The 16,035-nt window shown below is 44.3% G+C and overlaps 1 non-coding gene across 1 annotated transcript; it reads right to left on the reverse strand.

Moving 5' to 3' along the window:
- Positions 1-5,559: 5,559 nt before the first annotated feature.
- On the reverse strand, positions 5,560-5,631 carry Trnam-cau (transfer RNA methionine (anticodon CAU)). Its single transcript has one exon. It is a non-coding gene; the product is annotated as a tRNA-Met (tRNA).
- Between the last annotated feature and the right edge of the window lie 10,404 nt (positions 5,632-16,035).

Genomic DNA, 16,035 nt, shown 5'->3' on the forward strand with positions numbered 1-16,035 from the left:
TGTCGATTTGGTTTTTAGAAAGGCTTTTCAACAGAAAATGCTATATATGCTTTCACTGATCAAGTATGAAATGCGTTGAATAACCGAACATCACCCATTGGGATATTTTGTGATCTCTCAGAGGTCTTTGATTGTGTGAATCACGAAATTCCTGTAGATAAGCTTAAGTGTTGTGCTATGAGTGGGACAGTGCACAAATGGTGTAATTCATACTTAACTGGAAGAATGCAGAATGTTGAAATTAACAGTACAGATAGTCTGCAAAAGCAGTAGAGTCCTCTAACTGGGGATGTATCAAGAATGGTGTCCCACAGGGTTCAGTCTTGGGTCCCTTATTGTTCTTAATATACATTAACAACTTGCCACTCTGTATTCATGGAGGTGCTAAGCTAGTTCTTTTAGATGATGATACAAGTATAGTAATCACACCCGACAAGTAAGAAAATAATTAAGTGGGTCTCTGCAAATAAACTCTCACTAAATTTTGAGAAAACACAATTTATACAATTCTGTACAGTAAATGGTATAACACCATTGATAAATATAGATTATGAACAGAAGTCTGTTGCTAAGGCGGAATACTCAAAATTTCTGGGTGTGTGCATTGATGAGAAATTGAATTGGAAGAAACACGTCGAAGATCGGCTGAAATGGTTAGGTTCAGCTACTTATGCTTTTAGGGTTATTGCAAATTTTGATGATAAACATATCAGTAAATTAGCCTACTATGCCTATTTTCATTCGCTGCTTTCATATGGCGTCATATTTTGGGGTAATTCGTCATTAAGAGGGAAAGTATTCGTTGCACAAAAGCGTGTAATCAGAATGATAGCTGTAGCCCACCCAAAATCACCTTGCTGTCATTTATTTAAGGAACTCAGGATATTCACAGTACCTTCGCAATACATATATTCACTTATGAAATTTGTCATTAATAATCCATTCCAAATCAAAAATAACAGTGAAGTGCATAAATTCAACACTAGAAGAAAGGATGATCTTCACTATTCTGGATTAAATCTCACTTTGGCTCAGAAAGGGGTGAATTATGCTGCCATAAAAATCTTTGGCCGTTTATCAAATAGTATTAAAAGTCTGACGACAGATAGCCAACCAACATTTAAAAGCAAATTAAAAGAATTTCTGAATGACAACTCCTTCTACTAAATAGATGAATTCTTAGATATGAAGTATTAACTGTAAAAAAATTATTTTGTGTAAAAAATACGTATGTTAAAGTGACACATTCCACATCATTACGAAATGTCGTATCCATGACCTGTGGAACAAAGATTAATGTATGTATGTATGCTTCTGAACGGAATAGTCGGTAACGTTCGGACTGATTCATCGTCGCCCAGGTCTGGTTTCATTTGTCATGTTACGTAAACTCTCAGAATTGCAGATACTGGACACAGGGCAACCCACATATTCTGCATGAAAAACTTCAGAAATCATAGAAGATAGGTGTCTGATGTGCATTGTCTGGCATACGCATTATTGGCCGCATGTTTTTCAAATGGTTCGAATGGCTCTGAGCACTATGGGACTTAACATCTGAGGTCATCAGTCCCCTAGAACTTAGAACCACTCAAAACCTAACTAGCCTAAGGACATCACACACGTCCGTTCCGAAGCAGGATTCGAACCTGCGACCATAGCGGTCGCGCGGTTACAGACTGAAGCGCCTAGAACCTCTCGGTCACAGGGCCTGCCGCATATTTTTCAATTACACCTTCAACAGTGCCAAATGTCTAGAGATCTTTGATTCTTTCTAGGTACAATTAACAGATGCAGAGAAGCATTATTCCAAAAAGATGGAGCTACCGCCCATACATCCAACCAAAGTATGGTCCACATTACCGACGTGTTCCCAGAAGACAGATTTGTCAGTAAAAGCCTCTGATCCCCTAAGATCCCCGGACTTAGCATCGTGTGATTTTTATTTACGGGGCACATTAAAATGTAAATAGACGATTTTAAGCGGAACGTAATTAGAGAAATTAACAACATCGTGCCTGCAGAATTACAGCATGTTGCTGTTAACGTCATCACGCAAACGCAGCGATGCCTGGATGCCCATGGCCACCACTTCCGGTTTCTCTTATAAACAGGGAAGTACATGTTTTTAATTTTTCTATTATCTATTATTTTTTAGTTTGTTTGTTGTTACTTGAATCGAGGGCGCGAGGCGTCCCGGTTGTATGTGGGACACCCAGTATCTGTCGCAGTGAGCCTCAAGCTATCCCAGCGGTAATGCTCAGGCTCCGCATATAAACATCCGTTCCGCAAATAAAGTGCGTTTTTATAACATCGTCATTCGTCTGAATACCACGTCACAGACTTTCAAAGGGCTTTTATTTCGAAATGGGAGGATAGTGAGTTGTGCTCGAAAGCGGTACGTAGATGTCTAGCCAAATCCAATGGCAGACATTGCAAGAGCTTGTTCTGCGTAACAGTGTGGTTCACCTTTGTCCTCGTTCGAATCACGATCAAATACACAGTTTTAATCTGCCAGGAAGTTTCAAAAAATGGTTCAAATGGCTCTGAGCACTATGGGACGTAACATCTGAGGTCCTCAGTTCCCTAGAACATAGAACTACTTAAACCTAACTAACCTAAGGACATCACACACATCCATGCCCAAGGCAGGATTCCGACCTGCGACTGTAGCGGTCGCGCGGTTCCAGGCTGAAGCCCCTAAAACCGCTCGCCCACAGCGGCCGGCCAGGAAGTTTCATACTAGCTCACACTCCGCTGCAGAGTGAACATTCATTTCGGAAATGTTTATGCAGGGTGTAACGGCTATAACTGTAGAAATTTCTATTGGTGACTAAGGACAGTGTACTGAACAACACATTATTACATTAGTATTTGCGTCATTTGTATACTAGTAGTTGTAGCTAGAACATGTCGTAGACTGGGTAGCACCTCCAAGTACACGTGGCATGAGCAAGCTATTAACACATATTTTCCCCTGGGCAGCAGGTCTGGTGTTGAAGTATGGACATTTAGACGCAAACCGGTTAGTGTACACTGACAGGCTTATTCCACTTATTAGTGCAATTACGACTGTGCAGAAAACATCAGGTCGTAAAGTTCGTGAATTGTATGCGGGAGGCCTGTTCGACACAGAGAAAAACAACCAACACACTCATGTGTGCGCAATAAACCACATATAAAAATCACATCTACACTGGGTTCCAACAGTGCTCTCCCGAAGTTTATATCATTATATAACGTGTATCCGGTTCACCTCAGATGTGACTGTAATAGCCAGGATGAGCTATGAAATATTCATGCACAGCTAGTATCAAATATGCTGATACCTACCACAACACAGAGCTGCACAAACACCTTTTTTTATGAATATGTTATTACAAATGAAAATCTTTGGAGGAATGAATTGTAACCAGCATTTGCCTTACTGCTATTAGGCAGTATAAGAACGCGCACAGGCCGGAAACTGACTTACCCTGCCCTATGGGTATATAGGAATTGAAATAAATTTACCGAAATGAAATTTTCACTACACAGAACAGATTCATTACACTGCAAATTTGACATCCCGAACGGACCGAACTGGTATCATTACAAGTCACTGCGTCTTCGTAATTTCATCCCCATTCATTTCACTTCAGTGAATTTCATTTGCTCGACCTTCTTTACTTTAAGGACCTCTACGGGAATGGGCTCTCCAGTTGTCTCCATTTTATCAGATTGGATGTTTCGATTCTAATAAGTTTTATCACGCATTGACAGCTTACAGAATGTTGCCATAAGATTCGACGTGGAGTAACGGAAAGATGGCAAAACTGGAGGCGAATAGCCTTCATTTTTGTCTTGACATTGGTACTGCCGACAACAATAAATATCCAGTTACAAACTGACGTCATGTCAACCGTTTGTCTTCAACATTACTCGACAACATGCAGACTAGGCAAAAACTGTTAGATTGTGCGACGAAAACTATGACTTATTCGTAACACGTTATTTGGCGCTGCAGTCTTTTCAATATCGACTCAATAATATGCTCGAGTAACGGTTAGTCTTTCTAACCACCCATATGAATAGTGATTGCTTATGCAGTGGCTTATTTGTAGTAATCTAGATTTTCGATCGTATTTATGGACCAGTAGGCCATGATGCTTGCCGGCCGATATGGCCGAGCGGTTCTAGGCGCTTCATTCCGGAACCGCACTGCTGCTACGGTCGCAGGTTCGAATCCTGCCGCGGGGATCGATGTGTGTGATGGCCTTAGGTTAGTTAGGTTATGTAGTTCTAAGTCTAGGGGACTGATGACCTCAGATGTTAAGTCCCATAGTGCTTGGAGCCCAATTTTTTTTTTTTTTTTTTTTTTTTTTTAGCCGTTATGCTCGTCTGCCATCAGTCGAATTGACGCAAGGAATATTATTCTAGACCGCTGTATTCGAACTCGAATTCTGTTACAAATTTGCTTGAGTTTATGTGGCAAACACTGAAACAATCTTGCAAGAGGATTTTGCGACCCCTTTGTCCCGTTTTTCATTTGTTTGTGTAATGTCAAGAGGAAGGGAAGGATCAAACTGCATAACGGTACACATTTTTCTCGTTCACCATCGGTAAGATGACAGAATCACTATCAAAAATATTCCATGGCTTTAGTCTATGAAATACTGACGAGATTTGTTGGATTTAAAATAGGCATTGGGGCGCACTCTGTCGGTCAGGATGCTTATACCACATGGTCGAGTCTCATTAATGAAGCCACCCGTCAAAAGCCTGAATGTAACTCGGACTCATTAAGGTTCTGGAAGACACCGACATGGATATGGAGCCATGCCGAATCCAGTGCCGTGGCCAGTTGCGTTAGGTTTCTCGGCTGAGGATCCATGGCGCGGACAGCCCGAACAAGGTGGTCCCGCAAATTCTCGACTGGGCTTAAACCCAAGGAGTGTGGTGGTCAGGGGAGTACGGTAGACCCATCCTGGTGCTTTTCGAACCACGACATAGATGGTACATGTCATCATGCCGAGGGAAAACAAAGAGGATGTAGCGGTGGACATGGTCTCCAAGTATAGATGCATATTTGTGTTGATCCATTGTGCCTTCCAGAATGGCTAGATCACCCAAGGAATGCTACGAAAACATTCCCCAGACCATAACGCTCCCTTCTGGGCGCTTCGGACGATTGCTGCAGGGCAACAAAGACCATCAGTCGGATGGAGCATAAAATGGGATTCATCAGAAAAAGGCCACGTCCAGTTGCAATATTGGCGTGCAAATTCCATCTTTGGTCGATGTTGAGCAACTGTCAGCAAGGGTACATGAACCAGGCGTTGCTGCCACAGCCCATGCCCATTTATGCTCCTTGGTGCATCTGTACCGTCAGTTGCTCAACAGATGCACATCTGTTCGCCCATACACTTCTCCGAAATAATCGTACAGCCCCGACATCTGTGATCATTGGTGCAACGCAGTTGCCGAGCACCGGTTTTGGGAAACACAGTTTTGCCATGCACAGTATGCTTTAACAACGGCGTCCCGCGAACAGTTTACAAACTAGAAAAAGAACAATTTTAGCAGAGCGTGGTTTCGATCCACGGACCTCTGGGTTATGGGCCCAGCACGCTTCCACTGCGCCACTCTGCTCCGTGGAGGCGTCCGCCCTCTTCGGTGCGTGACATAGGACGCTTGAAAAAGCATTGTCTGCGACGCCTACCGTTAAATTAACTGGGTAACATCTTTGAGCTTGACTTGTCTTGCTATTGTGGAAATGCTTTCACTCTGCAACGGGAATGATAATGCACCTTTTGACGTCAGATAAATCTCTCCGTTTCCACATTATGACAGCGAGTGCACTTTTTTCCGCATCTCTGCGACACGCTTTACATACCTCCCACTGCTATTGCTGCCACCTGCCGTCTGCGAGTGATTATTGTAAGGTGACGTCGAACATAGACGATGGTCACATTAATGAGACTGGAACGTTTATTATCCATAGTCCTATGCCTACCAAATGTGGTGTTACCACGACTCGATCCGACTACCAAAAGTGCTGCTGGTGCAATAAGAAAGCAGTGATTCAATAGGCAGTGGTGGTTTTCTGATGGCCGAAGTGGTCTTCAAAAAATGTTCAAATGTGTGTGGAATCTTATGGGACTTAACTGCTAAGGTCATCAGTCCCTAAGCTTACACACTACTTAACCTAAATTATCTAAAGGACAAACACGCCTCAGACCGCTCGGCTAATCACGAGCGGCGAAGTGGTCTCACGCATCGACAGCAGTCTGAATCTTACGGGATGCAGAGTATTACACAAATACAGTTGCGTCTACGATAGCTGTAAGCTGCCCAGACAGTAACCATAGGACCACAGCAGCAGCAAACCATTGTGGAAACCTAAGTCATATCTTTCTTTCAGAAATCACCTGGCGCTGCGTTGCAACTAACGTTGTTCAAATCTTCTTCGGAGGATAGCAGGGCATCATATAACAATAAAATTCCATATTACAAACAGTAGCTACTTTTGTCAACGATTATATCTAAAATTATAACAAGAAAATCTCTCCATATTCTTCTGTATGTGTACCAACTGCAAAGCCTGATGAAGCTCTCTGATTTATTTCTGCGGTTAAAAATTTAGAACGTTCATAATATCTTTTCACCCGTTGACAACCAATTGCAGCTCAATTTTGTACTGATAGTGAAAATGTTAGGTTTCAAAAAATACTACACATCTACATTTCTTACTGAAGACAGCAGTATTCATGGTGTGACCTAGCAGTTCATTGCACACAAACATTTGCTTCTACATATTCTTGTCCTCAGAAAGAAAAAAAAAATGTATCTGACAGTGCTGCAGCGGGTATATCTGAACATCAGTCAGATATGCGTGCTGCTGCCACCTGTCAGCTTTTCAGCTCCAGCTTCTTTGCAAAAAACACCGTGGAACAATGCTTTCAGACGCCCTGTGATCTGCAGCATTGTTCTGACGTTATACGTTGACGGGAAGACAGTGCTGAACCATGCCTGAGGGCATTGTGGATGAGCCTGTTGCGTCTCGAGTTGTGCGACTGCGACGTGCAAGGTCACCTTTCGACGTACACTACGCTCATGAGACCTCTAACCTCAGGTCCGCCTAACAATACCCGCACGCTTCATAATGTGCCGGTAGGGGGAACCAGCAAGGATGGAAGATTAGCGTTACAGTCCCGTCATCAGAGAAGGAGCGGAACCTCGGATTGAGGGAAGTACCAGGAACCATCCCAGCATTCGCTTTAGACGGTGCAAGGAAAAGATGGAAAACTTAAATCTGGAAGGCCGGACGGGGATTTCAACCTCCGACCGCCCCCCTCTCAGATACCATTCTACAGTCTTACCACAGCGTCACCCACCAGGATCACAGGAATGACACCAAATTCTGGGTCTTTTAGTTGTTTCCAGTGAAATTTGCACCTGGAGCAGATCATGTATTCGCTAAATTAAAGCTTTAGTTTTTAAGCTTCATTTTTCATTAAGCTTCATTTTTTTCCATTAAGAGTTACGCTATTTGAAATTTGAAAAATCAGCCAATGTTACAAAGCAAATTGTGTTTTCTGTTGAAGCTTATACATTGCAGTTACGTTCTAAACAAAATATCGCTCAGTGTCCACCACGGCTTTAAATGAACTGACCCACGTGGTGGCTCCAGTTGCTAGTCACTCCTCCTAAAATCAGTAGCGTTGTGTCTACGATAGTCTCACGAATGTTCGCCTCGAAATGTTCGAAAGTTGTGGCTTGTCAGCACAGTCCTGAGCTTTGATGCAGCTTAAATAAAATAAAATAAAATAAAATCGTGGATGTTAAATCACACGCCCCAGTGGCGGCCAATTCACAGATGCAAGTCTTGACATGATCCGGTTACCAGACTTCTCCCTCAGCAAATCGAAGGTAGCATCAGCTGTGAGGCACGCAGCCCCATCCTGCTGGAACCACATATTTCCAATATATATGATCTCAAGTTCTAGCCACAGATATCCGCGTAACATACATCTGTAGCTGTTTTCATTGACTGTGATGATATTTCATAACGTCCCGTGACGCCGCCACTCCATAAACCGCACCACACAGTGAGTTTTTCTGAATGCTGTGTCACCTCGCGGATCACTTATGGGCTTTTCTAGCTCGAATATCGACAACTTTGTGTGTTGACGAAGCCACTAAGACAAAAATTACGCATCGCTCAAGAAGACGATTTTTCTACTGAAATGAGGATCAGCTGTCAGCTGCTGTGCTGCCCAGTCGTCATACTCACGACGCAATCTGTGATCGTTTGGCTTCAACTCTCGAGTTAATACAACTTCGTATGGATGCAGGCCCCAATGGTTCTGCAAGGTTCGCCAAGTTTATGTCTCAGATAACGGAAACCGTTGAGGTTCAAAAATGGTTCAAATGGCTCTGAGCACTATGGGACTTAACTGCTGTGGTCATCAGTCCCCTAGAACTTAGAACTACTTAAACCTAACTAACCTAAGGACATCACACACATCCATGCCCGAGGCAGGATTCGAACCTGCGACCGTAGCGGTCACGCGGTTCCAGGCTGAAGCGCCTTTAACCGCACGGCCACACCGGCCGGCTGTTGAGGTCGTGTTGAAACTGACACATTCAGCTCTTCCTCAATACCAGCCTCTACTTCTGCGACATTGTTCTCACTTTGCGCTTTACATTGTCTTCTTAGTGGCTTCTGGCCGTGTAGAATGAAATCCTGCTTAAACCTGGCCACATTGTGGCGTAGGAGTTTGAATAGATAAACGGTAATGGCGACCCAATTCTCTGCTGAACAACTGATCTCCCATTTCGGTGAAATTTTTTAATGCTTTCTAAACGTTCAGGAAGCGTGAATCGCTGCATGATGAAACTGCAAATTGTACTGGATATTTGCACACCTGGAAGTGCACAAAAAATATAATAGAAACTGGAAAGCACTGTTTTAATAAGTGTCATTCTTAATGAAATATTCTTTATATAACCAAAGAAACTGAAATCAAAAATTACAAGGGTCTGCCGTTCAATAGACAGCGACCGAAATTCTCCTTTACAGCCGTAAATACATATTGCACAAAATAATTGAAGAGTCAAGTTTTAGAAAACACATCATTATCTCCTACTGCGAGGCAGAAGTGCAATTTGGCTCAAAGGTGCCCCTACATCCCGCCACTGTAATGACGGAAAACGTGGCCCCCTTCGCCCTCATCCTCGGGCACGGAGCCGCTTCATACAGCAATGTGTCGACACATGCGAAAAAAGCTCGCGTCCCAGAAGCTCATGTGAGGTGTAGGGCGATTAAAGATGTCACATAGGCACCAGATTTTACCACAATTATGCCCAACGCCACCGCAGACGACTCACTCGGTGGGAAGGTCGTCACAGCCCCCTCCCCCTTGACCCACAGCTAAACCTTTCTCTTGATGCCTTTCCGATGGAAATCAGAATCGTGACGCTCAGCGTTGAAATCACTCGGTTCTCTAATGGTTGGCGCAGAAAAAAGATTTCACACGTAGCGCCGCACAAACTCGACGCGATAAGACCTCAGGAGGTGGCATGAAGGGCGTCAATGAAATCACCCCTCCTCTTGGAGCGTTCATTTACACACATTTCGCCGTCGAAAATACAGACGAGTAAAAGAAGGTTGTCGACGCCTTTGAGCCAGATTTGAAACATAAACGTCGTGATGGGGAAAATGCCTGGGTTTCAAAAAAGTGACTCATTCATGCTTTTGCGCGGTGTATATATGAAAACGGTCTTTTAGATGTTTCAGATTTCATGTTTCTTCTCAATGTGTGTGAAGTGTCGAACAATTCCTACAGATGTCATGCTTATAATGAGCAATCAAAGTGGCGTACGCCTAAGATATTCGCTACAAACGACATATTGTACTCGTAACTGAATTCTTTGTTGCGAAAAAAAGCCATATACGTTAGTATCCAATGTGCAAGTATGGCAATAATGCAGTTATAGGAGCACTGTTGCGCGATGGCTACAAAGAGTTAAAGGGTCAGGTCGCCCACGTTCGGTATGCCCTTATCGCACCCGCTGCACCCGACACTGTGAATCACGCAGATGCCACCAGCCGCGCAGACTATCGCTGAACATTGGATGTGCGTGTCGAATGACTGAGACTCTTCAATATTCAAAGATGTGCTCAAGATGGCCGCCTCGATTTCCCACAAGAGACCACAAAATTTAAAGAAAGATAATTTCAGCTGGACTGCTCGTGCAGTTTGAGGCCAGTGGCGGGGCGTTTCTATCACGTACAGGTGACGAAGCTGGGGTATTTCTCTTGGAGCTGGAAATAACATGGCAGTCACTGGTGAACACCACCGGCAATCACCAAAAAGGGAGAAATTCAAGTGAGTTTCCACTGCTGACAAGTTCATGATGACAGTCTTTTGGGATAGTTACGGTGTCATTGTCGTAGATGAGTTACCGGAAGCCATATGTGAAGACTCTGAACAAATTCGAGAACTATTTCCGCCAATCTCAGTCCGTCAAGAATTAAACAGTAACGTTTCTCCAAAACGCGGTAATGCACGCCCGGACACGAGCCTCATACCCCGGGAACACATCGCCAAATTAGGTTTGACATTATTGCCTCAGCCACCTTATAGCCCAGTCTTGGTGCCAGTGGACTTCCATCTGTCTGTGCCACCTTACGGTTTACGTGGAACACACTTTAAAGATTATGAAAGCGTTATTCACGTTTTTACCAACTGAGAATGCGTCCTCTTACACGAAGTTGGCGTAAGACCTTGTAAAGTAATGGAGACTGTGTAGAAAATTAGTACATATAAGAGAAATGTTGACGTCACCAAGTCCTAACTTTTAATAATAATTAATGTGTTCCGAAAAAAGTTGTGGGGCGTTATTCATTGAATGGCTAAATGGCTCTGAGCACTATGGGACTCAACTGCTGAGGTCATTAGTCCCCTAGAACTTAGAACTAGTTAAACCTAACTAACCTAAGGACATCACAAACATCCATGCCCGAGGCAGGATTCGAACCTGCGACCGTAGCGGTCTTGCGGTTCCAGACTGCAGCGCCTTTAACCGCACGGCCACTTAGGCCGGCTTTCATTGAATGACTCCCGTTTATAAATGTATCTCTGGCACTGAATACTCACTCCCAAGTGATTCTGAATTTGATTTTGATGGATACTGACTAGCTCCCGATTTTGATAAGTGGTTTTATTTGTGCAACAGGGAACATAGGTGAGGTGCCAGCTGAGTAAGTTAAAAGGATGAGATATGTGGAGCGGCATTTGAGGTTGGAAATAATAGCCTTGAGTCGTGTAAAATGTTTCGTGTTTCAATGGTGACACGTGATATGATATGTGTGAAGGTGAAGGGAAGATGAGTTATTACTGTGTCCTTACTGTGTAACTGCTGCAGCAACTGCTTCTGACGAATGACTTCAAGTTGCGGTAAATTTAGAATTAATGTAGCGAGATTCGTAGCCAAAACTCCCGTATTGTAAGATAGCGACGATACCCAGAGACCATGAAGATTGGCAGCGTGATACGTCTGCTGTCTACTATGCTCGTATTTTCGCCCCACCCTGCCCCTCTCCTCCTCAAAAACGTGTTTACATGCGACTATGTATGCAAGCGATATCTATCCCATGTTTCGAAACCATTAAAGTCTGCGGTATTCGCCATCGGCGTAGTTGATCATGATGCCATTCGCGTATCCATTAAGTGAGACTGAAAGCTCTTGTGGGATCACCATCATAATGAATGTCTTCTCCGATCGTTATCCACTTCTCCGTTTTATTAGCCATTCCTAGTGCAATAACCGTCGAGTCATAGTCGGAAATGGCTGTTTGCAACAAGTGTCCTGTCATTCTGACTGATTGGTGTGTTGACGGGTGGTAAGTGCTCACGGTTCCCTGGGTTTAGCGTAACTCAGACTCCGAGACAGTTATTCCGATACACGCGAGCCACCTCTCGCCAACGGACGTAACGGGTTCCGCGCTGTCGCTCGCTACCTAATTCTAAAGGCTGTGTCATTCGGGGCAATTTTTGTCGCTGCTGCTGCTCGCGGCGATTGGTCGCCACTTAATGTAGCCACTATTCGCTGCTCGCACTGAACTGGTGGTTCGTACGAGTAGGTAGTAGCTAGTGGAGTGTCGTACAAACCTCTTTCCTCGATCATAATGTCGGATAAACCAATTCGTATAATTCTGAAGCGATTGATTCGTTGAACCATATTAACTTGGAATTATACACGTTTTCAGCTCCCTTTTCACTTTCCAAGGAATTCTACACTTCGTTTAATTCATTTCTGCAAGCGTCTTTAATGTTCTTTTTTTTTTCTCAGACGTTCCTCAGAGGGAATGTTCAGTCCATTATTATATAATTTTAGAAGTGTAATTATTGTTATTTGTATTCGACAGCCCTTCATATTTCCGACAAACATCCAGAAATTTCAGTACGTTGTTGCCTGAGCGCTTGCACACATTCCCGTTCTGGTTCTTCATCACGATGACAAAGAAACATAAACAAAATTATACCAATGAGCAAGCCAAATAAGTCGAACGCCAACTGCTAACAAAAGAGCGACTAGCGACTGAGCTGTCAGACGAGGCAATAACAGCTCTGTGTAGTGCCGACTAGTTCACATGACCGCCACATGCGGCTACTAAAAGTAAATACGTACAATTCGAGTCGCCGTTAGTTCGTAATAGCTCCTAGTCGAATCAGTAGCAGCTAGTACGTTGCTACATGAAGTGATTACTCGCTGCTATTTAAATAGCAGCAACAAAAATCGGCCCATGTGACACAGCCTTGACACTGCAGTTACGCTCGAAGGAAGGTCGAGTGCTGCTAATGGTGACTCGTAACTTGAGCCCGCCGTCACGCATCCCAGCTGATTGTGGGTGCTGACGTAGTCTGAAAGTCACGCTGCCCCTGTCACAAAATAGCGTGTCTACAAAACGGGGATTGCTCCTTTTTATTTACGCTGTAGGGATTTCTGACTACACATTGCATTTATGTTACCTCTGATCGGCCTTTCACACCAGTAAAGAAAGCGAACGAAAAGATGAAACGCCTATCACTCTACGCTCGTAATGTGGAGGACTGGAATTTAAATAGGAGTTTGGCAATCCGGGGTTAGGTTTCCCTAACTCCTGTTACGTGCATCTGCGATGAGAACAGGTCGTGAGTATTTCTGTCGTCTATCCTTCTCAAAATCAGCTACTGTTCCGTTTATCGTAGCCTCGACCTTGTTGAGAAGTTAAAAGCTTTACTTATTTCTCGCTGACCTCGATATCACAGGAACGCTAAACTCAACTCCCTTTCGCCATTGCAGGACAATGTGCGGACATAAAAACTTTTATGGGTAGTAATAAAAGTTGCAGGGCTATTTTTCATTGGCTCATAGTGGCAATTCTGTGATCGACCAGGCCGAAAGGCCATTGCGGGCAATTCCACCGCGACAAAGATGGTAGTGGCTCAACAACAGTTGTGTTACAAGGAACCTGTGAATTCAACCATGGAAAATGTATTCGTCTCTGTAATTCTGTATATGATATGTGCAGACACCAAGCCTCATTTAAGAGACGAATAACCACATATATAAGGAAAAACACACAAGCAGAATCTGTTATCGGTGCTTCCGCGTTGTTTTTGTGGCCTGTTAGGCCAACTGACGAAATAGTAGGTGTCCTACATCCATTCGAACTCACAGAGGACCGCTGTTTTTACGAGAATTCTGAATGATAAATAAATATAGTTTTCCTTCTCTCCAGCCACGCAATAAGATACTGGACTCGCATTCGAGAGGATCCCATCTTATATCACCTTTCGGTCATTTAGCTTTAGATTTTCAGTGATTTCCCTAAAGCACTTCAAGCAAATGCCGGGAGGGTTTCTTTGAGAAGGGAATTTCCGACTTTCTTCGCTCTCCTTGCCAATCCGAGCTTGTGTGCTGACACTGGCCATCAATTAGACGTTAAACTACAATCTTCCTTGCTTCTTTCAGCCACGCACTGTATGTCGGAAGACACTCACCGGTATTCACGCCAAAGAAGCCATTCACGCAGCTAACAACTCGTACGACTTTCTTCTGCAACTATCACAGCATTTAATATTCGTTAAAGGTTTTCCACTTATTCTGGTGCGCTAGACGTGGAATTGTTTTCCATTGTCCTTGAGAAATGTCGGATAGATACACGAGCGACACTCGGACTCATTCCAAAATATGCTCGATGGGGGAGGGGAGGGATTAGAGCAGACCACTTCAGCAAATCAATCTGATTTCCTTCAAACTGTTTTTCTTACTTGTAGCTTGTATAGTGGAGCAAACGCATGCTGACAACGAAAAAGTGTGATTCCAAAATGTTGTCAGATAGCAGAAAGCATACATTGGCGTAGACACGAATGTCTGTGTGTGCTGCTAAAGGCATGTCATGTCTCCTGTCTGTTTGCGAATAATTATAAGCCAGGGCTCATATGTGAACGTGAGTTCGCTGTCCAGAAGCTCAGCGTACAAATTTGTGTTCACTACAGATTCTCTCTCCTCTGACGATTGGTTATCAGAACACACATACAGGACCGGCCGCTGTGGCCGAGCGATTCTAGGCGCTTCAGTCCGGAACTGCGCTGCTGCTACGGTCGCAGGTTCGAATCCTGCCTCGGGCATGGATGTGTGTGATGTCTTTAGGTTAGTTAGGTTTAAGTAGCTCTAAGTCTAGGGGACAGATGACCTCAGACGTTAAGTGTCATACTGCTTAGAGCTATTTGAACCATTTTTACACAGATACTGGGCATTGGGCATCTCAGAACCATATTTCCGAAACAAGTACATCTGCAACACGGTATTTGCAGGTATAGCCATTTCGGTCGTCGCACGAAGGACAGATAATTTTTGTGAGGTGGTCACTGTCCTTTTACCTGCACATGCGTTCTCCACATATGCGCCCACGACGCGCATAATATCGTTTGATCGTCCTCAGCTGAGATCTCTAGATGCCCAACCTGCGATTAATTAGTTGCTGTCATAATATAAAGTCAAACGAAGGTCGAGTATATAACCATATGTCCATCTCCAGTTATCCTTCATTTTCTGTGCCTTATTTAATTTCATCCATCTAGTGATATCTTCATTCAACTAAACTGTATATAATATACTAACGCACTGACACATCGAAAGACATGTAGCTGTAGTAAGTCCGTACTGACACATTAACACATCATAACTGGATGGTGTCCGAAGCTCGTCGTCGCGCGGTAGCGTTCTCGCTTCCCGAGCGCGGGCTCCCGGGTTAGATTCCCGGCGGGGTCAGGGATTTTCACCTGCCTCGAGATGACTGGGCGTTGTTGTGTCGTCCTCATCATTATCATTCATCCTCATTACGGTCGGAGGAAGGCAATGGCAAACCACCTCCATTAGGACCTTGCCTAGTACGGCGGTGCGGGTCTCCCGCGTCGTTCGCCTACGCTCTGTCTGGCAGTATGGGACTTCATCATCAACTGGATGGTGTCCTCAAGTTGCTTAAGCGCTGAATATACTTTATCCAGTCACATTAATGTGACCACCTGTCAAAAGCCTGAGTAGCCACGTTTTCCAGCAGGGACCGATGCGACACGTGCTGGAAGAGTGCCGGTGAAGCTCTCGGAGGTACCGACTGGGACGCGGAACCATGCCGGCTCCAATGCCGTAGCCAGTTGGCTAGGTTTCTCAGTTGAGGATACCTGCTGCGTACAGTCCGATCGAGGTGGTCTCACAGATTCTAGACTGGGTTTTAATCCGGGGAGTTCGGTGGCCAGCGGAATATGATAAATTCATCCTGGTGCTTTCCGGACCACGTACGCACATGTGAGCTGTGTGACTCGTTGCATTGTCCTGCTGATAGATGCCATCGTGGCGAGGAAAAAGAAACTGCATGCAGGGGTCGCCATGGTCCCCAACGATACATGGATAATCGTGTTGATCATTTGTGCTTTTCAGAATCACGAGATCACCCAGGTAATAGTACAAAACATTCCCCAGACCATAAAGCTCCCTCTCCCG

The sequence above is a fragment of the Schistocerca nitens genome, chromosome 1 (assembly GCF_023898315.1).
Source record: "Schistocerca nitens isolate TAMUIC-IGC-003100 chromosome 1, iqSchNite1.1, whole genome shotgun sequence".
NCBI classification, from domain to species: domain Eukaryota; kingdom Metazoa; phylum Arthropoda; class Insecta; order Orthoptera; family Acrididae; genus Schistocerca; species Schistocerca nitens.